Source organism: Varroa destructor, unplaced genomic scaffold, assembly GCF_002443255.2.
Source record: "Varroa destructor unplaced genomic scaffold, Vdes_3.0 BEIS01000001.1, whole genome shotgun sequence".
In the NCBI taxonomy this organism is placed as follows: Eukaryota; Metazoa; Arthropoda; class Arachnida; order Mesostigmata; family Varroidae; genus Varroa; species Varroa destructor.
This window is the reverse complement of record NW_019211454.1, coordinates 73,257,495-73,284,825: the sequence shown is the minus strand read 5'-3', so window position 1 is coordinate 73,284,825 and position 27,331 is coordinate 73,257,495. Positions and strand designations below refer to the sequence as shown.

General features: G+C 42.3%; 1 protein-coding gene and 1 long non-coding RNA gene across 2 annotated transcripts in view; one reads left to right on the top strand and one right to left on the bottom strand.

Moving 5' to 3' along the window:
* LOC111243195 (uncharacterized) overlaps positions 1-27,331 on the top strand; it is an 85,635-nt gene that overhangs the window by 27,806 nt on the left and 30,498 nt on the right. The window contains exon 5 of the mRNA XM_086986256.1: positions 94-158. The gene's annotated coding sequence lies outside the window, so the exon portion shown is untranslated. The remainder of the gene's footprint in view (positions 1-93; positions 159-27,331) is intronic.
* On the bottom strand, positions 11,890-14,007 carry LOC147759078 (uncharacterized). The gene is made up of 3 exons (XR_015329526.1): positions 13,889-14,007; positions 13,594-13,789; positions 11,890-13,250 (listed from the first exon to the last, which is right to left on the bottom strand). It is a non-coding gene; the product is annotated as an uncharacterized LOC147759078 (long non-coding RNA).

The following is a 27,331-nucleotide window of genomic DNA, read 5'->3' as shown; positions in this document are numbered from 1 at the left end:
ATGAATGGGGATGAGCCGTGGCTACAGTGGAAGATCTGGACATTGGTAGAGTCTCTGCCCCTTACGCTGGTACTGCTATTGCTCTTGTTTCAGGCGCTGTCGTCCCCGTGAGCTACACAAAGACTAAGTACACATCACGAAAACACGCAAGGGCATAGGTAAGTATGGTAGGCCAAGTGAGTAGTGTCTGTGGGATCTAGCGGCGTAACGCTTAAAAACTCGGGGTTTCCCTTTCCTTACTACGATATAGTATGTACCTACCTAAAGCACTCAAACCCAAGGCAAGAGAGAGGAGAAAAATAAACCGACAAGATGTGGCTAGCTATGCATAAATGCCGCTTTGTGATGCTGCCTTCGTTGACACAGTACAAACCAAAGGTACCACATACATAGTGGAAACGTAGAAGACATTCATGCATTCTTACATGTAGGTGGACAAGTACACATATAGCGGTAGGGGGGTAAGTGCCTCCCCCTATACGACATTGGCGGCTAGAAACTGCTGGGGGTCGTCATCAGAGGATTTTAGCCACTTGAGCAGAGCGACAGGGTCGGACCTAAAATAAGAGGTAGCGTTAGTTTAGACAAGCTAGCAATGAAAGCGCGTATATTCAAAACAGCACGACCGCAAACATTGCCACACACAGCCAGGTAGTCCCGTGCTCCCGAACACGAATCCCATCTTTTGGAATATATACTTTAATGTAGATCGTGGTGGAATTGAGTAACCCAGAACAGTGAGAAAACATAGTGAGTGTGGGAAAAATATAACTAGAGAAAGCGGACAAAACCTAGATCCAGATTATAACAATGCACCATCGGATGAGTGCTGTGCAATCCTTACCGAAGAAATGCGTATGTTGGTTAATTTTATCAAAGCAAGGCCTCTGCTTGAGCTGTTTGTCTGTTTCATGTGTATGCTCACCCACAATCTGTCGGGCAAAGTACTTTGAAGTATGGACAAGGGCGGACTGCCATTGAGCGGGCTGCATTTTGAAGTACATCCGAATACTATAGGCTCTGTGGGGGGCTTCGTTTGTCATGACTATTTAAGGCATCTCTTACGAGGTGACTATTTTTACAAGTATCTCGAGTTGTCCGCTCTTTTGTTCACTTAGACTAAGAAAATGACTCTATGTAACTGAACTGAAGTCGTTTTGAATAATAGTTATTTACAGTGATTTAATCGTTCATTACGGATGTGTAAGGCTGGTGTGCTTGCGTGCGAAATCTTCACATAAAGTTTACCCTTAGAAACTAGGTATTACAGACGGTTTTCAATTTCTAACAAGCCATATGTATTTGTCTGATGGATGAAACACTAATGAGTATGAAAAAGTTTGACTCTATTCATTGGGGGTTATTTTAGATTTAATCACATATTCCGCTTGGTGTAAAATATAGTAATTCCTTTTATAATTTGCTCGTTGGACTTGATAATACATTTTTAATATACGAACATCAATGGATATCAATTTCCGCATTATTTTGGTGTTATACTTACTTTTTTCCATAAACGTGTGGATGAAAAGTTACACTATGTTGCTATATATACATTGCTTGTGAATATTCGCTGCACACGTATACTATGACGGCTAAGTATATGTTCAATTAACAAAGTTCAATTCCCACTGTATAGCTACTTTAAGTAGTACTAACGCTAGAACCTAGTTGAACTCGTCTCGACACGTTTTTTTCGATATTGTCTTATGTTGATACTTTGAAAGGCGCTGAAGGCATATTATGATAGTTACCTGGGGGCAGTATTGATGCAGTAGCTGGCTGTTTCCAACGGACGCATATACATATATTTGTGTAACGTTATTGTTGGCCGTATTCACGACAGCCATTATCCACTTCGAATTATCCCATGTCAACTTAAAACTGGTTGGCCACTCCTAACAGCGCGCGAGAATGGAGCACGATCTAAGCGCAATAGAACAGGACACTGACCAGTCCAGTGTGTCAGGTACGCCTAACATTACCACGTACTCAAGGTTACAGATTATGATGACGATACAGAAATAGAGAATAACATGTAAGTAGCGGCAAGGCGTCAGGATGCTCCTACAGTAGATGTAACGAAATATCGGCGACCACCATGCTTCGGGACAGGCGTTAACAATCGACATCTGGACCCGCCCGTCGTGAAGTCCAGGGTTCTCTGCTGGGAATTGGGAACAGAAGTGGAATTATCCACCTATTGCATGCCCTGGGGCAGTCTGTCTCCCCCCTGGTCTAATATCCCGAATTGGACCCGTCTTGCAGATATCAGTACGACTAAGACTAACTTGGGGGTACTCGTTCATCTTCCGTTTACCACAATGACGACGATATGATGGAAGTGTTGATGCTCCTAACGATTTCGACGGCTGCGATGTTGATTATAAATTAGAGCAATTATGATGATAAGCACATGAATACCAGTAGCGGGAAAGACTTTTTATGATAACCATATCAAAATTACGATTTAATGCGCCTACATAATGTTATATGGAATATTCATGAAGAACTTCCAACTACGTAAAACCACTCGCTAATCATAGATTGAACAAGATGGCATACAATTATACAAAGTCCCAATATATGGCAAAGTGACAAATTTAACATCTGAAATCAGAGTTCGACGCTGAAACTTCCATAACACGTCCATATTTAGATTCTAGAGTTTGTCTATGAAGTTATATGGTTCATCATAGGTTATAGACATACAGACATAGTAGCACTTCCAATACGGTCAAGTCGGAGGATAACTAAGCGCCAATTGGGAATGAAGCTACTGGACATGCAAGAATGACATACTTATCTACCAAAAAAACTATCTGCGGGCTAGAGAAAGTAACCCATATAGGATTATGAAGCTTCACTTCATACCAAAAACGCGCCAATGCTAATATGGCGTCGGCTGCAAACGAGAGAAGGAGAAAACGCTGTACGTGTGGATAGGCTTCAAAATACACGAAGCACATTACTCATCATAGATACATTCTGAAGTAAATTATCTAGTATGTGTGGGTCGATTGATTAACTTCACACAAGTCGATCAGTGGGTGAGGCGGAGGCCGTTGTGTAGCTGTCCAGTATGGTGCAATAATAGCATGCATGTCGGAGATAGAAAACCTAGGACCTAATTAATTACAGTTGTGTACAGGTACAACAAGGAGGTGTTACTATCCGCCGAACATCCGCTCTGTACTCGTAAGAAGCGACCGTTAATAGGAGATGGATGCATTAGAAAAGGGGTTTCCGTAGGGGCAGGTGTGTGGCAGGTCACTTGGCCAGGAGTGTGGATCTTGTATATATGCTCGTTATGGACCCAACAGGGCGGATAGACCACTTCTAGGGGTAGCTGGGTACCGATGAGTATCGGCTGACGACGAGATAGCCTCTGCTTTCCGACTTGAGTGTATTGCATAAGGATTGAATTAGAGTAGAACGTTGAGGGTATGTCGTCTGTTACGGATTTCGCCTAGGGCAACGACTGCAACTCCAGACATCGATCGATTTCGACTTTATTCTATTAAAAGCGAGGCTTTTCTTTTCCAGCTCTCATATTGTTTGTAGTTCGACAACGATGTAGCAGTAACAAACACGCAAGCAATAGTGTATCCGTAAGGTTACGCAGTGTAGAACCGCCTTTTTCTAGGAACAGTTAAGCTCTTTGTTACTTATCTTACTTAGCTATGTTCTAGCTATATAGTATATATAAACAGGAATTATAGTAAAACGTTTACATTTTATCATATTAAATATTCTTTTAGCAAAATACTCAACGTTTTCATCAAAAGATGAAGTCAATATGTTGAATCCGTAAGTAATTTAAGTCGGGGACCTTGATTTACGTGGTACGCACTGTATGATGACTCAGTTAAATAAGATTTATTTTCATGTTTCTATCAAGATTTTGAAAAATAATTAGAACCCTATTATTCAAGAAGGGCACGAATTTAATAACGGTTGAATTAATATGTAATATATTTTTAGTTCTCAAAGCCAACCCTCTTTGAATTGTCTTACTCGACTGAATTCCCAAACATTCAGCAGTTGCCAACGAAAAATATGGCACTGTTTTACAGTGAAGGAAAGGCAAAAATTTTGCGACAATATCTTAAACGAAATCCACAATGAAAATCTTTTTTCTAAGCGTTACAATTCTCGTTGTCGAGTTTATTAAGAAATCGAACTTTTGTAAAGTTAGTTAATAAAATGGAAGCGAGGAAATGAGAAAAAGGTCAGGTGGAAAGAGTAGCACGGGCTAGTTCTATTTCGTGGTTTGTTTTATTTCTATCTGCTGCCTGTTGGTTGGCCTGTCGGCTCATATCGTTGTCTTCTGGCCACCGCAAATCATGTACCAAAGAGTGGCTAGTGGCGCGATGGCAGCAGCATGTGCCGTCCTGTACCCCACGGGCATAAGCGCGCTCGAAAGAGCCTAACTCGCCTACCTACTGAACATTGAATGATATGTGTGTACATGATCCTCATCGAGAAAGAGAACTCCACCCCTCATTTCATCGTTGTCTCATCTAGTCATGGTCTCTCGGCATGGACTCGCTATGGCATTCGCGATATTCGGACCCCGTCGTCCGTTAGGGGACCGGCTTCCTAGTGCTGCTCGTAGCTCATAAACACACATACAGTCACACAGAGAAAGACCATTTCCCTCTAATTTCGATTCTACGGAAGACACAAAGTCAATAACGCCTTGCTTTGGTGGGGGAAACACGAAGAAATTAACTACAAAAAAAAAAACAGGCGAACGATTCCGACAACGATGGTAATCATCTCTATCTCCTTTTCCCCCCTCTCTTTATTTCGTTTGCTCGGGGGTACTAAGCAGTTTGCACCGCTCGAAGCTGTCACGGTTTATATGGGTCATATGAGCAAAGTGCTTAGACATACTGTAAGCTGCTAACATTATTCGCCCATAGCCCTCCTCCCACGTACTATCGTATAACAGAAGAGTAGATGGGCTCCAAGCGCATATCCAATCCAACTGAAGACGACCCAGTCAGTCGGCCAACCACGTTAAGTTGGCCGTTGCGGTGCAGTATAGGACATGTCACTAATGACCGGCTTGCTATCTTCATCGGGGGCTGGTCGTCCGTCCGCCGGACCGTCCCGTTCCGTAGGCGTGCTGGCGTGGCTGGTACAGTTCAAATGTTACTAGCACAACAGTGCCCACACCGGCACCGCCATTTATTACACATACAGCTAATATCACTTTGAACCATCACATGTGTACCTTTTTCGGTCCTTAATATTGCCCGAGTTGAATCTAATCTAGCACATTACTGATGATAACATTGGTTAGGTTACATATACACACATATATATATACGCTACAGCATTACGATAACACTATAAATAGTTTGTATTTTGTAAAATGGACAAATAACTTCGACCTAAATTATAAATGGTCCTAACTAACCACAGATTATCACCACTCTCATACGAGACACAGTATTTGGACATTGGATAAGCACTTGAATCGTTGTCAGCTCGTCATTTATTTTTTATGCTTGACCAGTGGTCCTCAAATAATGTCTGATTTGCACGTACTTATAAGCTGAGACCTATGTTGGCGTGACATAGGGTTTGAGTACTTGCTTCCGCCCGGATAAGAATACATTGTCCTTATGACCGGTTCGTCTAACACTGGTCATCAAGCTTGATCCAGACGTAAGAAACCCTTACCTCTTGTTAGAAAAGAAACTTGAAGATCTCTTAAACTCCAATAGAAAGATGTCCATTTGAGTAAAAAATTAAATATCGAATTATCAAAGATGTTGCGCTGAAACTGAAGAAGTTTCCATTTAACTATTTATTGGAACTAGTATTGTTACTAGTTGATATGAAGGCAATTTCGTTATTACGCCTCGTGTGTTTCGTGGAATAGACTCGTGTTCTTCAAAGGCTTTATGACTTCTAAAATATTTGAGCCAATTATAGTTTCTATACGTTAAAGCGTGAACGATATGAATGTTTCGAGTAGATGCTATTTTTCATAACATAAAGCTGCGTTCGGACATCATCGTAGTAACAAATGAAAACGACCGTTTTTGGTTCACGCAGCGAAAATTTACCTATGCTTGACGTAAGGACCGTTATCATATAATACATCATCAACTTTAGTTGAGCTGATACAAGCAATGGGCATGTCCCGGCGTACGTGCGGTCAGTGTACGGTAGACCCTATCCCTTTATTACTGTATACAGTCACAGGCGGCTGCCGTAAAGCTGTTGTGCAGTGATACCAACGCAGTGACCTCAGCAAATATTATCGTTCTAATGGAGCACGCTTCGATTATTATTACTATTATTAGTATGGTTGCCAGATGAGTGCTAGTAATAAGAGCCGCCACCCGTTGCCGTGTTTTGTGGTACCCAGATGCCAAAACGACTTGGCCTGAACGCCCTGAACTACATAGGAAGTTTATAGGGTCCATTGCACAGATCCATGGTGCTGCCTCGGACAATTGGATAATGCAAACAAATCGTGCATCACGTAGTGTTGTATTCGGTGCCATTTCAGTAGAGGCCGGAAGTAAATGCTCGATACACACACATACAGACATTTACGTGCACTAATCTAGTCAATGGACACGTTCTCTATGAATACAGAAAGAGGAAATCATCTAAAAAATGAAAACTTCCGGCAAATTTGGCATTATATTTTATGACGTTTTTGTAATTATAGGATTAAGCTTTATATTGTGTTGCAGGTAGTCCATCTATGCGGGGATTAGGTGCAGCGAAAATATATGGGGCTAATTTAAAACAATAAATCGGAGAGAACAGTCAAAAGACCAATAGTGACTATAGCAGTTGTTATATTCGTCATTATTACTTCTTTTCTAGTCCAGATCGCTTTATCCGTATTTGAATAATTTTATATGATAATTTTTTGAAATTTTTTATTTTTTAAAAGAGAAAAAGATTTACAAAAAAAACTAACATGAATGATCGGCTAAAAACTGCATTGGAATACATTTAGACATATGAAGAATATATCAGAGCCATTTGGAAATACATGTATCGTCGATCAAAATGGAATTTCTAAAAATCTTGCATGGCATCTTTTAATTTTTTTGTTGTGTGAAGCGTAATCTTTGCATCAGTGTGTAGCTTCTACATAAGAGGTCATATCATGTTTTCGTGTTTTATGTTCGGTGCTTGAGCAGTTAGGCATTACTACAGACGAGTGGCTTTTAGCATGGAATGAAGGGCATAAGAGGTGTGGGGGGCCAAGCCCCCAAAAAGAAAGAATTTTCCCTTTCTCATTGAAAACCGTACTGAAGATGTTGCATGAGAAATGCTCCAATTTCCGTTTTGGCCAACGTGCTGCCGTCTTTCCAGCCGTACCCGGGGATTGCCTACCATTACCTATCCGAATTTACGGCGGAAGTGGAACAACTTGTCCCTTGTTATTTCTCCCTTGCCGCTCGTTCACCCCGCTGGTCATCGCGTACCTTGGTTTCCTCAGCATTATCCGGTGCCCCAACACATTCTGTACTATTCCAGCGTTGAGAACCGTGTTCTAAATCCGGCCGATGATAGCTGAAAATCGAAAGACCCCATTCTATCATCAACCGTCTTATGGATTTTGCCAGATCTAAATAAAGCGTCTACAAGAATTTTACTGAATATTACATCCTAACAGAACATTTTCTCAAGACCTGTGCTGAATCGTTACTTTTTTAGTTGGTAACAGGTTAAGACATCAAGTCTAATCGTCTGCGTAAAGATAAAGTTCACAAAAATTTTATTGTACGTCGTCTGTATTCAATACAAAATTGAGCGTAGGTCCCTCACAGAGTGGGCAGAACTTGTATTCCCTTCTAATATGACACGTTCTGAAATACACGCCAGAAATAACAGATCGAGTTAAGCAATTGAAAATTTCCTAGAATAGAAAAATTCTAGAACATGCACATTGTCAAGCAATCCGAAGTAAGCGGAATGGTTACCCATCGTTTATTTGATTTTAGTAGCAGTGAAAAACGAAGTCTGAAAAGAGCAGTCGTATACTCGGAAAAAGCGTCTCTGAAGTAGTATAGTTTCAATAATTTTATATTTCACTTTAGCTGCATTCGTATATACTAACCGTTCCGGTATTCGCATCAGGGGGGCTTAAATGTTCTTCAAGCGAGTTGCGGTATATTTCAACAGTATTGACCAAAAAAGCTAAACAGTAGACTCTTAAGTTCAGATCGAGGCTTTTTTACTTTGCCTTCAATTTCTACGAGTTTAACTTTTCTATTATATCCTAAAGCGCACGGTCACCGTTTCGTCTCAACGGAACGAGATTTCGAGAAAGTTAAGTTTTATAGGAACGTTGTGTTTAAATAGAAAGAATCAGTCTTAAAGCAAAGGCAGCCTCGGCTGAAGTGTAGGCTTGGAAAGACGAACGTCCCATTGAAGAACACGACGGGGGTTCTGGCGAGCATGTGTTGGTTCCTGGTACACTTCCTGTCTCAAGCAGCAGCGGCAGGCAGTAAGTTCGGATCCCGTCCCCTTCTTTAGCATGGTCCTAAGATGGTACGTCTGGCCGAAAAGAGTAAGCTCAGAGAAAGAGCCTTTAGAAAGGTAAGCTAAGGAGTGAGAGAGGAAAGGCAATAGGAACAGAGCAGAACCTAGTCAGACTTGGCCGCAGGCTATGAACTGTAAACAGCGAACTAGAACGAAAAGAAGTATTTCTTTCTTTGCGCCCCTTTTATAATTAACCTGAGACATGTAAGTATTTCTTGACCCACGCACATACACGTACAATAATAACGCGCGAACGCTAAGCTAGATCAATACACAACACTATACACCGAATGCAGATCATCTGATGTGAAAAGAACCGTTTTTGCATTCGTATGGATCTGATATTTAAAGCATTATATCAAAATTCGTGACCAATCCTTCTAAATTGCTGTAAATAGCTGTCGTTGGACCTATCTGAAATACCAATGTTCCTTCATTTTAAATATTTGGTGGTTTTTTTAAAACTCAGAAGAAAATGCAGCAGTACACACATAACGGCAACCGTAAAGCATAACAGCTGTTAACGTTATCATCATGAGCTGATAAGATTCTGGCGACTTGCAAACTAGTTTAATAATACCTCAGAAAGTGCTTCTATATATATATATATATATATATATATATATATGTATATATATATATAATATCAGGAGAGGTGTATCAATTAGAGTCTATTATGTCCACCGGAATGGACGGACGAGGAGCGCGCTAGCAGGCCAGTTAAGCGGTCAGGATGGAGGCGGTGTATTGTGATCTGGACACAATCAAGATACACATTGGCTCTCGCCAGGCCAAGCGAACCTGACTGGCCTTTGCCAGATACCATAAGCGAAAAAAGGGGCATCATTGGGGGTATGAGACCCTGTGGCAATGTCCTCATTGCTGCTGCTGCTACTACTGAGTGCCGTGGACAACATGGCGAAAGAACGTGGCATAGCAGCGATAGTGGCAAAGCTCAGGGGTAGGATAATATTGGAAAGAATGCGGGCAGCTTTATCCATGGCGCTGCGGTAGTCTCTGCGGCAGCAGCCTCTGCGGTCTTGCTCTCTAAGGATGCAATGGCAGTAATAAACTCCTTTATTAGCTTCAGCTGTCCTGAGCTTATATCCTGAGCTACTAGTACTACTGCCGCTGCTACAACTACTGCGCTTATCTCGGCCCTTTACCGCAAGTTCGTCCTTCTGCCTTTCTTTCGCATTCGTGGGTGAAAGACCATGATAGTAAGGAACAGAAACAAGGTGAGTTCTCGGTTGTTATCCTCACTGGCGCCCCCGGGAGGCCGGCGGGACTTCCAGCAGCCCACTAGCAGCTCTACCAAATTCCGTCTTGGCCGTCCGCTCAACTTTGCGTTATACCGGGCGGTACTCTTACATTAGGAGAACGAGAAGACAAAGATGAAGAATCGGAATCTAAGGAAAAGCAAAGTAAAATCGGACGAATGCGACAAGTCATAAGTGCAGAGTGTGCGTTGCACAGGATGTTCGTGGTGAAATTAGAACATGACTCAGCTGTATACAGACGATGTCGGCTGTATGTAAATAGCTGAATAAAGGTACTTCAATGAATGTACACGCGAGTGCCTATGGTGTGTATTTATATGTGATCGCGTGTCATGAAAGCAATACATCTCTCATCCTCACTGGAAGGTCAAGGGAATCGAATCTTCTATCTACTCAAATACTTTTAGGCAACGCGTCATTGGGCGCGATTGGTTGATTGAACTAAAGGGCCAAATACAATGGGATAGTCTCTTTTGCTTGAAGGTACCATAATGAACTCTTTTCTTAGATACAACTAATTTAATAGAACGTATCTAGAGCCGATTCCAACATGCCGTACAATACTTTTGCAGAAATGACAATACAGAAACGAAAAACGACGAGTGGTACGCATGCGTGTACATATAGAATTAGGTGTGTATCGCAAACGTCCAATGCAATTGACAAGATAGGTCTAGCACTCTCAGCCAAAAAATCATCGCCTGTAGGAAGAAGCACGACAAGGGGCAAAAAGAAGCCTGAGGCGCCAAAGATTAAAATCTCCTTTGAGAAAACTAGCAGAGCAAAGGTGAGCATCGGCTTAAGACTCAAGAAATTTCACACATGTGCTTCCATCGCTTCACATCGTGCTACTGCCATCGGTAGAGCGAGGAATACTAGTACAGCAAGGATGTGAGCTGGTCAGAGAGAAAAAAAGCGTTTGAAAAGAAATCGAAACGGAATACAGGAACACAAAGATAGTGAAAAAAGCAAGGATCAAGACTACGCAGCCACTACCGAGCTCGATAGATGAACTCGACACAAGTCTTGTCAAAGATTAGATTCCGAAAAATCACAAACAGGCACGTTCAATAGACGCGCGCACGAGATCGAGTTGTTGCTAATCTATTGTAGCCTGTCGCATTCAGCAACTGAAAGCCTAGACCCCACAGAGGAAAGAGCGACGGTCAGGAGCTTGGGTCGATAACCGAGGAACGACGAAGGGGGTAATCATATATGTTTCTCTTTAAAATAATCCCCGTTTTTTACATTTCTTTGCGTATGTGTGTAAATATTAGACAAAGCGAGATGCCGCCGGCAATGCTATTGCGTTATAGTTTAGATGTCGGATTTGAGCAGGGTGCATGGCTCGACATCAGCGCCTTCCGATGTCAAGCGCCAGTATCAAGCGGAGATTTCAAGTTGAGACCGACTTGCGGGTCAAGACATGGACTCGACTCGGGTACCGCTTTAAATCTGCAACAATGAGATGAAAATTTTAACAAAACATCCATGCAGCTCACACAGATCGCGCTCTATATCATCGCATAGCTGCGTACCACATACCGAGACACATTGACATGTTTGTGAAGCAGATCAGCCGCTTGACACCTAACGACTCAGCTAGCTGGCAAACTACTGGATACAGGAACCCTAATAATGTATTAGACTCGTTCACCCTGTCGGGCCAAACACCAACATAGCTTCAGGCAGTCCCAGTGTATTTTTTCTTCTTTCAAATTTTGCCACAGCCACACAATTGCAGGCCTCTACCACAAATCTTAAACGTTCCTCTGGCCTAATCTGAAACACCTCAAAGACAGTAGCAACGTGCCCTTACTTCATACTATTATACGTATCATACCAACGTATGGCTGATATTTAACTTTTTTTTGTTTTTGAGCTTGATACATATTATTAGGCAGTAGCATATAGGCCAACAGACTTGTTACCGGTCTCGTGAACAAAAAGAGAAGCGCACACTTTGTCCTGCTGATTCGTTTCGAAGTAAATTTGAACTACTCCTAAATACGACAGACTAACAACTACCAGGCACAGTAGCTATTTGGTCTCATAAAGAACAAGTAGATCTTCGCGCAAATTAAATGACAGTTGTTCTATAGGAATTACTCTTACCTCTGACTGAACAGGAACGGTAGTTCCGCTTGTGTATATAAAAGAAGGAACGTTTTGGCTATTACGAGTCACGGGCGCTGAGGTCAGGCCCAACGACGAATATAGCGTGGAGCAGAACAAATTATCACTCATTCTCCTTTGGCAGTTTTGCTTGGGGATATCCGCGTCGGCAACATAAAGACTATAAATAGTAGAAAAACCTATCTTGTTGACCTCAATACACTTTCATAGGAAAGCAGTTCCGTGGGGGTTTCTTTATTTACGCGACTGCCACTTAGTCTTCTAGGCTAACAACACTAATCTGGAATGAGGTAAGATTTGAATGCGTGCGCTTTGAAAAACGTCCATTTTATTGATATAGAAACAAACCATACAGAATTAGCATGCTTAATATAATTGTCTCGGTCATTGACTTGTCTAGCCTGTCTTAAGCTGCGAATATCTTTATCCTCTCGCTTGTTGGATTGGACATTCCCTCGTTCATAGAGTAGCAACAGCAACGGCATCGAAAGTTTTTGCCAAAGCACCGGTCTATCTATTTGTCTACCTACTGGGAACGCATGCCTGGTCACATCGGTCAAAGCAGGTCAAGTCAGACCAGATGGGACCCGCCCCTTTCCCGCCCTCTTCAATGGCTTTTCTGCCATTGGTCTTCGCTTTCACTCGCCCGTTACGTATCACGTGAATACATCTGTTCATATTTAGGCATGCTTAATCCACTCAAATAAATGCCACCGTAATCATTGGCCTGCAGCAGGAACCATCACTACTGCCAGTAATAGTGCATGGCTCTACAGAGTCATTTGCGGTAATGCTGACGTCGTTCTTATTTGTCATCCCATCGTTACCTCTTTCTTTCACCCTCTTTCTCTCCATTTCTTTCAAGATACAGGATTAAGCAAAACAGCAGTAACGACAGCCATTTTGTATTGATGAACATGTTTCTGAATAATTGCGCCAGACAGTGGGTGTCGGCCTGGTGAGGTGGTTTGTTGCGAACCGATAAGCGCTAATATGGGCTTGATATGTACGAAGTTCAACTACGTCGAAAGACGGGAGACTCAGGGGCTGCGAGAGGATGTGGAGGCGATACGCCACCGCAGCGGTGATATTACGGGTAATATGGTAGTTGCGGGTATACTATAATTGTAACCACTGCTAAGATTACATACAACCAGCAGAAGCGGTGGTTGGAATAAATTCGAAAAAGGAAGCGGTTTTCCAGCAGGCGGATTTGGTGCGACGCCCCACGCTGTCCTAAGGCACAGTGCTAGTCCTATGCATCCATGCGTGAGGGCATGCTGCTGCTGCTGTTGCTGCCGCCGCCTGCAAAGGTGTAGCGTCACGCCGTCAGAAACAGCAAACTGATGATAGATTTTATACAAGCTTTATACAAACATTAGATATTCATTATACAAGCTATTATACACCAGTGCTAAGCAGATCAAAATTTATCCTAACTACTTCCGACGAATGGATGGGGTGCTTGTCGCAGCGCGTACAGGTGAACTTGAACACAGATACAACCATGACCCTTAACGCCTAAACTCGCTCGCGTCTCGGCTGACACATCTAGGAAAACTTTTAGATTAGCGGGGTCTGTGGACACCAGAACACATACACCCGGACACAGTCGGAGAACAAAAGAACACTGATTTAAATGTCTCACCGGGCACTGGCGTACGCTGCATACAGTCAGTGGTGTGCTAGTTCTGGAATAGGTACGTTATAGATTAGTCGGCTGCCTCTAGCATCATGTGGTGTTTTTATACAGGTCAAGGATGATCATCTTCGTCGATGGGTTACGCCAAGTAGCATAATATACAACGCGTTTTTAATTTGGGATCGTAGAATGATCGATTTTCCTGCGAACGAGAAAGCCATTTTTGACCAATTCCAGATTTACTCATTGTTGTGTAATTGTTTTTCTCAGATGGAGTTCTACTCAGCGACTGATTGCTTACCATAATGCGGCCTAGAAGAAACGTGACTCACTATTGATAGCCTTTGTATTGACTTTCACAGCAGTCCAAAAATATAGTCATCATACTGAAACAGTACTGCTCTCGAATTAGCCAGTAGCATAGCTTACCACATCCCTAAAAGGTCGTAAATAACGACCGTGTCCAGGCGAGACAGATAGTAATCAATTGACTCAACCCGTCGCGTTTCACGTGAGTCGACTGACTAGAAAATTGGCTGGCTGGCTAGCTGGCTGGCCGATTTAAACAAGGGCAAGCGTTTATAATTCAGGGAACGCAAGATATGGATATCAAAGGTTTCATTTCTAACATTTTCATGTGAATAGAGAGTGTTACTCAATCCTAGTAAGCGGCTCAAGATGGGATGACCCTCCCGAAAACAAATTAACTAGCTTATATTGGATTCAGAAGGTCCCAGTCTATCTCGTTCATTCGTAACCCCTTCAAACATGCTTCCCCCTTTGCCTTGAGTCGGAAATAGTGTTTGCAATGTGTTTATAATAAGATATCATCTTTACGCTGAACGCATAGTGGCCAACTGTGAGTGACGCGAACCTCTACCTGTTCGGGTCTAAGCAAACGATCCAGCATTGACGTTTTCAGAAATAATCTCTTGTCGTTCGTACTAATATTATCGTGTAGCAGTTGCATAGATTATTTAGTTTAAAAGTAGAACTTTAAAACACAATTGGTAATTGGACGTGCAGGACAGCGTTGTTATAATATCGAAAATCTTATATAATCATTAAATCTAAACCTAATACATACACGTTGCATGAGTAAGATATAAAAATCGCGCAAGAAAAGAGATCTAAAGGGGTGTATGTAACCAGACAATTACCATGGGCTTGTGATGAGGCATTATTGTAAATTATTATCTTCAACTGAAAAAATGCCATCGTTCCCACTCGCGCGCAATTCCATCACAGCACATCTGCAACAGTACCAACCCACGGTATCGCCTGTTCTTTAACGCTATTCGCTAATTACATTTCGAACTAGAATATTTCCCAAGGATAGAGTGATTTTCAACTAAGTACCTTAGCTTGGAATCATAGGGGACATTTTTATAAGGATAATAGAAAAATGGCTCATAGTTGACTCACGATGCGGCATGGCACCGGGCATCCATGAGTAGAAACTGTTCGAGACAATGGTTGAAGGATTAGAATTTTTCAAAATTTTAGGTTGCAGTGAAAATATAAACATCGACTATACATGCCCCACTATTCGCTCGATTGTCCTAATGAAAATTGATTACGCGTGCCTTGTGCTGTGACACTTACACCCGCTGCTTGTACATAATCGCGTCCTGACCCTGCACTACTTTGCAACATTGCTGCGACAAGCCCAGAATGGGCTAGAGTGAGACCCATGAACAAAGGATAACACCTGCTCCGCGGCCATTGTCTCAAATGCAACTTCGTCCTTCCCCGCAAGTTACTACCCTTGAACGAGAAGGGTCTCCTCCTCTCTTCGGAAGCTTCTTACACCCAAAAGGTTGGCAGTCCAAGACCGGAACCGCCGACTTCATTGACAACGGGCGTTGTTGAATAGTAAAACTATCCACACTTGCTAAGCAGGACTGGGTCGCGTCACGATGGGTGTTCACTGGTACCATCATGTCGCCATAGCGGGGATAGTGTAGGAGTTGCACTCATGCCACTTGTATTCATTTTGATTTGGCGCCGATTCGTTAGCAGTGGAGATCAAGCAGAACAGAAGGGCCATCACTAAAAACTTGATGCGAGACGACGACACCGGCCAATCGACAATGCAACTTCGACCATGCTAACTCAATTAGCGCTCCAGCCTTGCCCGGAGCAAACCCTAGATCGTGCGACTGGCAGACTCTGCCCCTTGACCAATACACAATCTCTCTAGGCAACAGCCAAAAGAAATAAAGGCTGCCATATGTTGTTTCGTAGCAACAACCACCCTTGATGACCTCCCTATGGTCTTCCCTGCTCCTGAACAATCGACATAGTGACCCCATATTATAATTCTGTATCCCTGTATAGAGCATTACACCTTCTTAGGTGAACCACCATCTAAGGGTGGTATATACCAATAACAACCTAACTACTCCCTTCAATAGTTGTCGTCAACGAGCACCCCATGTCATTTATAAATGTTCTTCCTAGACCACCTTCCCCCGCGTTTGATCTCATTCTCCCACCTAGAGGGATAGAATTCCTGTTGAGTTCTGCTTTGTTCAGGTTGAGATAATGACCCTTTACGCGAGCGGTCGGCCTCATCAAAGTTAATCTTACTCGATTTAACAGTGTTTGGTTCAACAGTGGCTATCCGTGCTTAATGTGCAGTCTTTGTATCCGAAATTATGGTGTGGATTATGGGAGATATCATTTTTTTGTGACTACAAAAGCAACTATATAACCGACGATATAAGGCGGCCTTGTATCGTCTCTCTCTCTCTCTCTCTCTCTCTATATATATATATATATATATATATATATATATATATGAACATAATTATTCGGAGAAAATGGAAGATAATTTTTTTTTACTCATTTTCTTAATTACACGTTTTTCACTGTTAACGAACGAGATTTCGTATCATAAATGTACATGTTGAGCTCGCCTCACCTCTGATCTAAGTTTAACCAATAGAAATTAAAATTTCTATTATGTAGTTTAATATGTCGGTATTTGGCTACCAAATGTTAATTGCTATTTGTTTTGCCTATGTATAGTAATGCACGACGTTTTACACGAACTTTCTATCGGATCAGAGTAACATGGTTCATAAATAAAGTTCAATATTAGAACGTTTTCGCAATCGAGAAAAATCTATGAACCTTACGTAGTTCACCTTATGTGTGATTTTTCTGAAAGTACCTCAAACGTTTTCAGACGTAACTGCCTCGACGTCGTTTTCAAAAACGATATATCTGAAAGAACTCTTGGTCCTTTCAGTCCATGAACGAAAACTTCCCAGTGTTATTTTTTTTTTATGTTGATAATATTTATTCTATATTTCTTAATCCAATTTTAGCATCGAGTACTAAATTATCACTTGAGGGCCACTACACTCACGATCGGAACACCAGGTTGTGTCACACCACCTTCATAATGATACTATCTGCGATACTACACCGAGCACGGTCTGATACTTTCTTCCAGCTCTAATATTTTGAGCGAATTGTGGTGGGTGATATTCTAGATCAAAGTGTAACCGGTCAAAATAGGTTTGAAACTGCAGAAAAATAACACACTACCTAGGCATAATGGAACAAAAGCGGGCCATTGGTGTTTCTGAACTGTCTAGAATCGTGGGAATCTGTGGCCATCAGAGATTATTGGAATATTTCTCTACTCGAACTAAGGCAGACTTCGAAGGTTACCCCATCCGCACCATCATTCCTGTCTTGCTAGGTTGTTAGGTCACAGATGCAGACGAACCGGAGTAGAATGCCCAATGAAAGTAGGAGCAGAATCAGCTCAATTGGACCGTTTAAAGGAATTGATGACCGCTGGGCCTGTTTAACAGAGCGTGCCCTGCAAAGGTTAATTTCATCCATAGTTCAGGATATGACGAGGCGGAATATTACAAAAAAGCACCTGCAATTCTAGTAGTATCCATGAGCTATAAATAGTGCCTAACGGGCACAGTTTATCATTGGCGCAAAGAAAAATCTGCCTAACTATCCTATTCAGCTATGTAATTATCAACATGTCAAAAATTTTGATTATCATTTCAGGGTGAAATCCATATGTAGCGCTTATTTGACTGAGTTGAAAAGGACGCAGATAGTAAAAAATAACGTGTTTATTATACAGTTGATAAAATATATATACGCATACTATATGACCAGATGGGAAGCATTTCGGAACGTCAGCAAGCATGGTCTTGAAAGAAAAAACAAGCAAGCTGCCATGAGGCTAGAACGCCAAAGTAGATCAGAAACTCAACTTTTACCATTGGCCGATTGATTGTTGGTGATGTTGTGTTTGTGATATTAGGTGATGCCAATTGATTTTCGATCTCGCCAATGATACGACTGTAGCATAGCTAGTGATGGTCAGTGACTGAACGTGTTTACTAACGGTAGGGCTATCCCAGAAGCAAATATTCAGATGATATTCATTAACAAGCAGTTCTTCGAAACCCAGCCCATCGCTGCCTCAAGCAAAGGCACTGACGCGCTTTCTCACGCAGCCTTTACTTGCTGTCCAGTCATAAATCTGGATTATACCCCCCAGCCCTATGGACGATACCTGGCTGCTTCAACGCTTTCACCAGCGTGTGCCCAGTCGCCTTCGCCACTCTGATACACCTCTATAGCGATCAGTAAAGCACTGTTATTTACATGGATGCACACAAACACATGGACATATATAGCATCAAGCCAAGGTAATCGAAATGTAAACATTGTTCCTTGCTAGATCGGCCTCGTATCATACCCTCGGGCGCGGTGCATAACATTACTGCGGCTTACCATCATAGTGCTAGGAGCATAGAAAGTCAACGCAAACCATTGCAGTCAACAACAGTTTCAGTATCTGCAAATATTAGTGGATAGGTGCCGCTGCTTTTCGCCGCTGATATGTACGTCGCGTTAATGGTGCATCGAAATAAATACGTGCTAACGTCCACAGTACTAAACTCGGGTCTTCTGATCAAGCTAAATGGGCTTAATGACATGTGCTAAACGCTATTTCCTTGAAATAGTAGATATAGTAACATGTTTTCAAATACGTACAAGCTGTCTGGATAATGAATAGACTCAGAGTTGGGTACCGTCGAACGACGCATAGCGCCTAACGCGCTACCATTTGAATCACATGAAGACGATTATACATTTTCTGTGCTATGCCCTCATATGCCCGTATGTTGTGGACAGCCCACCGAGTACTCAAAATCGAAACATATCTAAAAGAGTATAATTATTTAGATCAAATCTCATTCCTGTGCGGATAGATCTTTTGCATTCATCATATTACATTAGAACATCCACGATATTCAACTCTACCAGCAATTCTTTCCATGAATCAGACTACATATTCCACGTAGGATAGTGGTTGTTGTACGAGCTGGCCTTGACTAGCTTCAGCAGGGTCATCCATTAACCTTCCACATTAAGCTAAGAGCGTATGATCATAATGATAGTATTAATAGATGATGATCCCTATCTCTTGTGTGGCGCATCTCGATTGCCACGGTCGATGTGTAATTGTGTCTGCTGGGTCTAATCCCAGCGTGTACCCACTCCACCCCACCGCCTGCACTTATCCTCGTAGAGTTGCTTTATATAGCTATCTATACTTTATGATTCACTAACGAGTTAGGTCAACGGACATAGTTCGTCTAGCACAGATCCATTCGAAGTTTTGCTGAAAACTTTCAAAGGGTCTCGACTGATCCGAGCACAATATGAAGTCGACTTCGTTGAGTTCTGTGTGTTTCGAGGAGTTACCAGTGTAAGCCATGGTCAATCGTGATCCATGGTCGTGATTAGTCGGAACGTATTGCAGGTGTCGACGAAAGGCTGGCTGTGCCAATACGACCATTAGAACTTCTTTCAAAGAAGAGTACGTGTGATAGATCGCTGACAAGAGCGGCATATGCTAGCATAAGTACGAAACATAATTTTGCACTTTATCTGTATACATTCCAGCTTAGCTAAAGTGCATGCTGGGGCAAGTTAGCTCTCCGAATTTCTCTAAAAAATTACGAATCAACGGTATTCGATTTGACTCGTGCCCGAACCACAGGGACCTATATGGCTCCCAAAGTGGTCAAGTGATATAACTTAATACAATAACTTTTACGTAACGTAATTTGCCTTTAGTTTACTGTGGAAAATCGAGCTCTGGGATCGGTGAAACGATTACAGTAGAGTCATTTGGCTATTTTCCTGCTTCAAGCGATCTTGCATAGGATGCAAAGAAATCCTTCTATGTTCTTAAGTAACCGAACATTTGGGTATTCGGCCAAGAAAGAAATTCAGTACTGCAAATTAGATCGAATTTTTGGCCGGTGTGAAATCCGAAAATGGCCTCAAATAGCCGTTTAGTTCTTTTAGGCCATTTTCACTAAAAACATCATACAGTCTCCAGCATCTATAGCATATCCGTCTCTTCATGAGATGCCATTGACTACTGAACTGTACCGGCATCCAATGGACAGAAAAGAACGCAGCGCTCGTCGGCCGCTAAATGTACGCCAATCCATGATCTGTCACGTGTACTTCTATGTCAGCATCAGTGTGTACGTATATAGTACGAATAATGATTCCTTTGTGTTCGCTGTCGCTATTTTTCAACCGCTGCGAAGATTGATAAAGTACCACAACAGAAACGACAACAAAGCATCTACGCAAGATCAAGGCGGAACAGCGGATCGCACGTGGCACACGGTACCTGCACTAAGTGAGCCACTGAAAATAAATAGATTGCTAAATAGCTGTTAAACGGGAAAGCAGCAATATTATATAGCATGACAGAAAATTTTTGACAATTATATGAAATTACGTCAAAATAAGGCTGCATAAATAGCCCGATATGGTCCTGTACAGGTTAAAGAAATTCAAAAGCATACATAGCCTTGGAAATGTTGAATATGAAAACCCTGTTTATCAGAAGGATTCGCCTTTCATTTAATCTTTTTCACTTTGAACAAAAATTAAACGCTTTGCACTCAAGATAAGCGCCGTTGTTCAAAAGGCTTCAAGCGGGGGCCTATGTTAGCGATACAACTTTGTAACAACTTGATCACGCAGATAAAGTTAACAGCATTCGAGGATAATCCCTGTTTTTTTCACAAATTTAAAAACGTTGATTCCAATTAAAAGCAGTCAGAAATTCTGTAGTCGGAGTCATCGCGACTACAGCTTCCTGGCGATGTAACTTCAAAACGTGTAGTTCAGACTAGACACAGGAGTTGGAGCTAAAGGCTGAGCGCGGTGGCCTTCAGCGATAGATTCTGTAAGTGGCCATGAAGGCCGAGACGGTTGATAAATCTGTTGGTTAATCGATGATAGGCAGCTGAAACTAATCAAATATGACTCTCTCTTTTTGCTACAGTATCAACAATATGATTTAGGATTTGATATTGAACGTATAGTGCAGACGATATGTGCTCTGTTTTTATTAAAAAAAAGTTCACACAGAAGAGACCAATTTGCAAGCCATTGATTAAATTAGCTCGTTTCATTAATTTGCGAGTTTAATTAGTCAGTCACTAACAGAACTTACGAAATAGTTAATCATCGATTGAAAAGAAGCTCTGACTATAGATTTACAGTTCTGGTGATCTATATCTCATACTTCCGTCGTCTACGCTACGCACAGAAACTACGATTATCCTCGAATCTAACATGACCGCACTGGGCAATAGATAACTTAAAACTAACGAAATAATATCTTTGCCTATTTTTATTAAAAACGTTCGCAAAAGCATAGAGTCGTATGGGAAAGGCGACGATGAGGGGCAAGTTATTTCTGAGCAAGAAAATTTCGTACCGATGTATTGTTCCTTGCCCACCTTAGTCAAGCAAGAGATACATACATGTAGCAGCAAGTTAGCAGATATAACTTGGAATACTCTATTGGAACATTACTATTGAGCTCATACCGCAACATATAAACATTTCTATCCGTAAGTGTAGTACGTTTCTAACGCATAGCGCATCTCATCGACAGATTTCACTTATAAACTAGGCCGTATCCTCAAAACGTGCCCATGCAAATCTGCCATTACGCCCATATGGGCCTGAGCACACGATTAGATGCCCATACCTAGAACAACAGGTCACTATAGATGCTGCCGTGTATATTGTTGTATGTGACAACGGAGCAGTATAACGTCACGCGGTAAACGCAATACCATTCCTCATCGCAGTGGGCGATGCGTCGTAACATCGGGGACTATCGAGTAGCTAGAATGAACTACCAGAATTAGCTCGACGCCTTCGAAAGCGTCAAACTGCTCTACTGTCATAGGAAAAAACGGTGCCGCCTGGGCATTGTGCTGTGGCCAGTTGCCCCGGTTAGACAGCCGCATAGTCAGAGGGTGATTTGGAATGAAAGCCGTCCATCTCCGCGGGAGCTCGCTCGATTGTGCCCCCTTTCGCAGGAGTCGCTTAAGTGGATTAGCGGAACGGCAGCGCCGCATTGTGACGCGGTTGAGGGTGAATCCCACAATCGAAGGCAGCATCAACAACGGTCGTTTTAATATGAGTTGTAGTCGGGTCCGCCACCATCTCTATAAATAGCTTTTGCCCGACTCAGTTTGATTCCACGGCGTTAGCTTTGGAGCCTCCTTGCAGATGTCAATCAATACATACAAACTGATCTGCGACCCTCCACCTTGAACTGTATTGTGCTGAATTATATATCAGGGAGCGGAGTAGCGTTCAAGCCCCCGTACTGAAGCTTGACCGATTGACGGATTGTTTTGCAATAAAGTCCGACCCAACTATATATATATCGACGATACAACTCATCTTATAGTGTACCTCTAATTGTTGCATGTACAGCGTACATTGAGCTCTCTCTTTTGTGTGCTGGATATACTTCTATAACTTAAAATGATAAATATCGTGAAATTTATAAAGACGGTCATATCCCGATGGTTTCGTTAGCAGGAACATCAAAAATTCACTGCTGTGGACTAAGATTCATGTTGAATTGAGATCTACTCAACTAAAGACAGATTGTACAACTTAATACATAATTCGGTTCTAGTTATTGTTGATGAAAGCGTGAAATTTTGACACGTCTCGTCGCTCATATTCGTGAGATAACGTATCCATCTATTGAACATATCCATCTTTTGAACCATCTATTATTACATTTAGCTTTCATCTAGCTGAAATCACCAAGTGAAGAGATGACGATAAAAGTTATACGTTCAAGCATTTTTATTATTTCCGCTTAGTTAGCTACTTTCGAGGACCATTAGGCAGTGCTGCTCGTTGATGTTCGAACTGGGTTTGTTTTTAATCTACGTTTCTGTATTGTTTGGCACATTTTTTAATGTTTTCTATTTTTTTTGTGTGTTTTATGTATTGCGCGGTGTGTGCTCGTGCTTCCCAGTAATAAGTCCCATTATAGAATTACAGCGACGATAATTGTGTTTGATGTTGGTCGATAAAGGCCACATTAGATACAGATGACATAGCAGCCATTTCTATCACATGGATTCATGTAAACAAAGAGTTCATGATCATGCGGACGAAAAAACTGCTCAATCTTTGCACTAATTGCTTTAGTGGACGACAAATTACTACTACTGATCAAAATGCAGCTAAAAGCACTACATATTGTAAGTATATTCGTTTCTGATAAACGTTTCTATCATGTTGCCCTTTAAACATTTGCGTAGGATCTATCGCACAAAAGTCGCCGACGCCTGCTTACTTGGTACGTTACAAGTTTGCCGAATTCAACTGTTGCGTCCCACGGCAAGCTCACGATCTGTGACTTTTTTGTGTGTTTGGTGTTATTCTTCTGCCGCTGTCTGAGCGCGTTGAATCTGTGCTTGCTGACGTCTTTGCAGACGACTGAGGGCGTCGTATGTTGTATCCTACTAGATCAGATGTAGGAGTTCATGTCCCAGAGGGAAGGGGAGCTGGGGAATAGCATGGGGGACAGTGGCGCCTACTCGTCGCCTCGTGACTCAGTACCAACAACTCGATAAGAAAAGACGAGAGCTGATGACAGCTATAACAGCCATGGCATAAAATAACACCCGATAAGATGAGTGATCTTGTCGTGTACGGCAGCCGTCCATGATACATGACGATGCTTATAATAAAAATGATCAATAAAATGTTAAAGTATTAATCTTTAATAGCGATCGTTAGGATGCCACGATTGTGGGTGTTTTATAAGTGTTCCACGTGTCGTTTACGAAGTACTACTGTGCTTGTATCTGTTCGTTGTTGTGTAAGCAAGCTACGCCCCACTAGCTGTTCGTTCTAGTAGTACAAGTCTTCCTAATTGTTTGAGAACAGTAGCAATGGCAGTTAGCAGAAGAGAGATTAAGCTGCTGGTAGCAATTCAGAACTGATACAGGATATGCAAATCGGTCTAGCAGGGAAATGATTCCATGCGTAAGCTCAGAGGGATCGCACTCAGTCAATTTAGATATAGATAACTACATTAATATATATATATATATATAAGATTAAAGTATGTTTTATCTTAGCGTTATAGACAAATGCTAATGCTAGATAAGTAGAACATAGAGCTAGAGGAAATTATAGTTGTTAATTGTAATTAAAAATTGCCAAACACTCTTTATTATAGATTGCTGTTATGAAGTATGAAGCAGCTACACATATTCTAGAAGATGCGCTGACATCAGCGCATGCTGAGGCCACCTACTTTTAAAAGATTATCCCTTTTCTACAATAGCAAATTGAAGCATGCTACATTGCGTCACTTGTACTTGGGTCTGTCTATCAGCCTGGGTCGACAGGATGAAAACACGGTCTGTACATGTGCAAGTTATATGCGCTAATCCAGAGTTATACTACATAATTGTACATAGGACCACTATTTGATTGATATAGATAGGCAGTGCACGCGACTTGTTTGCGCTCATTGAGCCTGTTCCGTTTCTGTGCAGGTACATGTTGGCCTACACACAGCTGGATTTCACTATACCATACCCATCGTCTGATTGGAGCCGGTCACGCTACATAGCTGTTCCGTATGGCTATTTGTGTCGCTTGAAGCACATTGGTTCAGCGCAATAAATGTTTAATTAGTATTAGTATTGAAATAAATATTAATTAGTACGTGAGTGCGTTGTCATGCTATCAAAATTTGAGGTAGCCGTTTCCCCTACAGACTCCTGAAGGACTGAAGAAGCATGCTTCAATGTCTTACGGCATGCTTTAGCTGCCCAAGAAAGCCACTATCTGGCTGTCAAATACACCAGACTCTGCATGTTAAATACGGCTGTAGGCAAGTGAGAATTTGCACTTAAATAATACAAGACTATGGGGTCTTTATTTTTAAGGAAGTAGACGTCTAATTACATGAACAGTACTTTCCTAGAAGTAGTTTTAATAATATTACGTTCTATGCGCTGACGAATATTTCGCAATGAAATATAGGCAGATCATCAGTATTGTCGTATGGTTTAGGCCGGACCCGCTGAAAAGGGTCTAAACTCGCAGCAGGCCTAACATTTCAACTTGTTCCCTTTATCTTTTTCAATAGGCTTCTTCTTTATTCGATAGTTTACTTCTTCTCAATTAGGACAATTGGCAATCTATAAAATCTTTACTAATCTTTTTCTTTTAATTAAAAATTTTGTATCGTTTCAAAATAGTTATCACATTAACATGAGATCTTGAGTGGTGCTGCCTGTTCATAGCAGCTCTAAAAATCACACTTTTCCCTATTACTGGTTATCCTGGGTCGTCACTTATTTTAACACGTTTTCGACGCCTGTGTAGTACTAAAACGATTAATTGATTCATAAGATTTTAAACTATATATCATCCTGATTTTGGTGTATTATAGCGCGGGATGACTTCACTCAAGCCAGTAAGCATTATGCTACTTCTCTTACCAATCATCAGGAATAAAAAATGGCGGAAAATTTGGGGTGCGTTTCAATGTTGAGGACAGCCTTGCGTTTGTTTCTGCTGCGTCTTTCCATCTCTTAAGCACAAGTTTCAGTCGTCAGTATGTAACGATTATCAACGGGGCTGATTCCCGTTTGTAGAAGAGGTTTTTTGTGTACTCTTTCTTAGCAGTATCGCTGCTTGAACCTCAGCTTGAAGCCTCTTGTTGTTCTTCAAATGCGCGCATGGCCCGTTCTATTTCTCCGCGGAGACCGCACGCCTCGAAACCATTCGAAATCTTTTCCCACTGCAAGCACAACCCCTTGCAGCACTGGCGAAGCAGTCTCTGGCATTATGGCCGCCGCCGTGCATAAACATGGCCTGGGTGACAGTAGGCGATATCACGCCACCCTTGTCAACGAGAGAACTCGTCTCAGGAAAGCCCACAAACCCCAGAATGCATTCACTTCTCGCTTGCTCACCTACTCCTCGTACGATCTACCGTTGCCAAAGCGGGCTCTTTCTCCACCGCTATTGCCTCAATGGATTGATGATTGCGCCTCGTTCCCACTCATGTCCCGCCTTCATACTGTTGTGCGCGTGTGTGTGTGTGGGTATGCATGTGCGGCAGGGCCACGACGAGATTGGAAGGTGTGCCTTGGGAGAAGGGGCATATCAGTGCCCCTGGGGCTGACAACCGAGATCGGTTGTCCTACAGTTTTGCTGTAGCCTATTGCAAGTTCGCAGGTGAGTAATACTTTTCTGCACATGGTATGGGGGGATGCATATGTTACTGTAGTAGTGGTAGCAGGCAACGCATAGTCTCCTACAATCGGTAGGTCGGAGATGGTGCCAGGTGCCAAGCAGGCTAGCCTAAATGTATGAAAGAGGTGCGTAAACTTAGGAATGGTCCCCGGCGAATACCAGCGACCTCCTTCGGTCCCCCGCCGCCCGCAGTTGCCCCTTACGCTATTCGCTGACTTCATTTGGACTAAATGGATATTATCACTGCAGGCGACAGACGGACATGCGCTTGATTCCCTTGGGTGGATAGTACATAGCCACTGTTCGGGAAGATCAGTATGGCAACCCGGAAGGCAGTTGAGCGTTTCAGACAAACCGCTTCTGCGCAGTCTTTGACATAGCTGATGCTTAGAGGCTTAAACGAAGGAGGCCGACCATCTCGGGGTCGACTGAGAAACTGAGCGGTCGTAATGATGATTTCAGGAGTTCAGTCGGGGGCAGCCTTTAGTTCACTGTGGCGCTTTCTTGGTACTAAGCGCACCCTCGGATTTCCCCATCAGTTTGTATCCATTCTGTCTGTACTACTCTCGTATTCATGATGTCCATATGCTTAGTATGCTTGGGACGAATGAACGATACCTTTTCCATTTCCCTCCGTCATTGGATGATATGGAAGAATGATACGTACAAAAAGTGGTACGGCTAGCTACTAAACGTATACACGATTATAAGACCGCATATATGTGTATATATATTTTACAGACGAAGGGGTAGTACGAGGTGCTAAGCTAATTCGCCTTAGTAAATGACGCCTACTTCCAGGACTTATGTTATCCCGTAGTCTTTCGGCCGTCGAGCTAGCAACGTAGCGAGCAAGTAGAGTTGAGAGAAGCGATCGGCCTGAGCAGGCGACCGCGCGGCTGTCTGGCAGCCGAACGAATAGGTAAGGCAGCGAGAAGGTAGGGTTGGGTAATGGCTTATCTTTGTACCGCGGGGACAGTAGTGCTGATTCCAGTCAGTTACATCACCACACCAACGACAGCGAGAGACACCAACGAACGACGGTTTCCGGCTCTATTTCCTTAACCCGTTCCTCCCCTTGATCAGTCCATCTCTTCCTCTAATATGTATATGT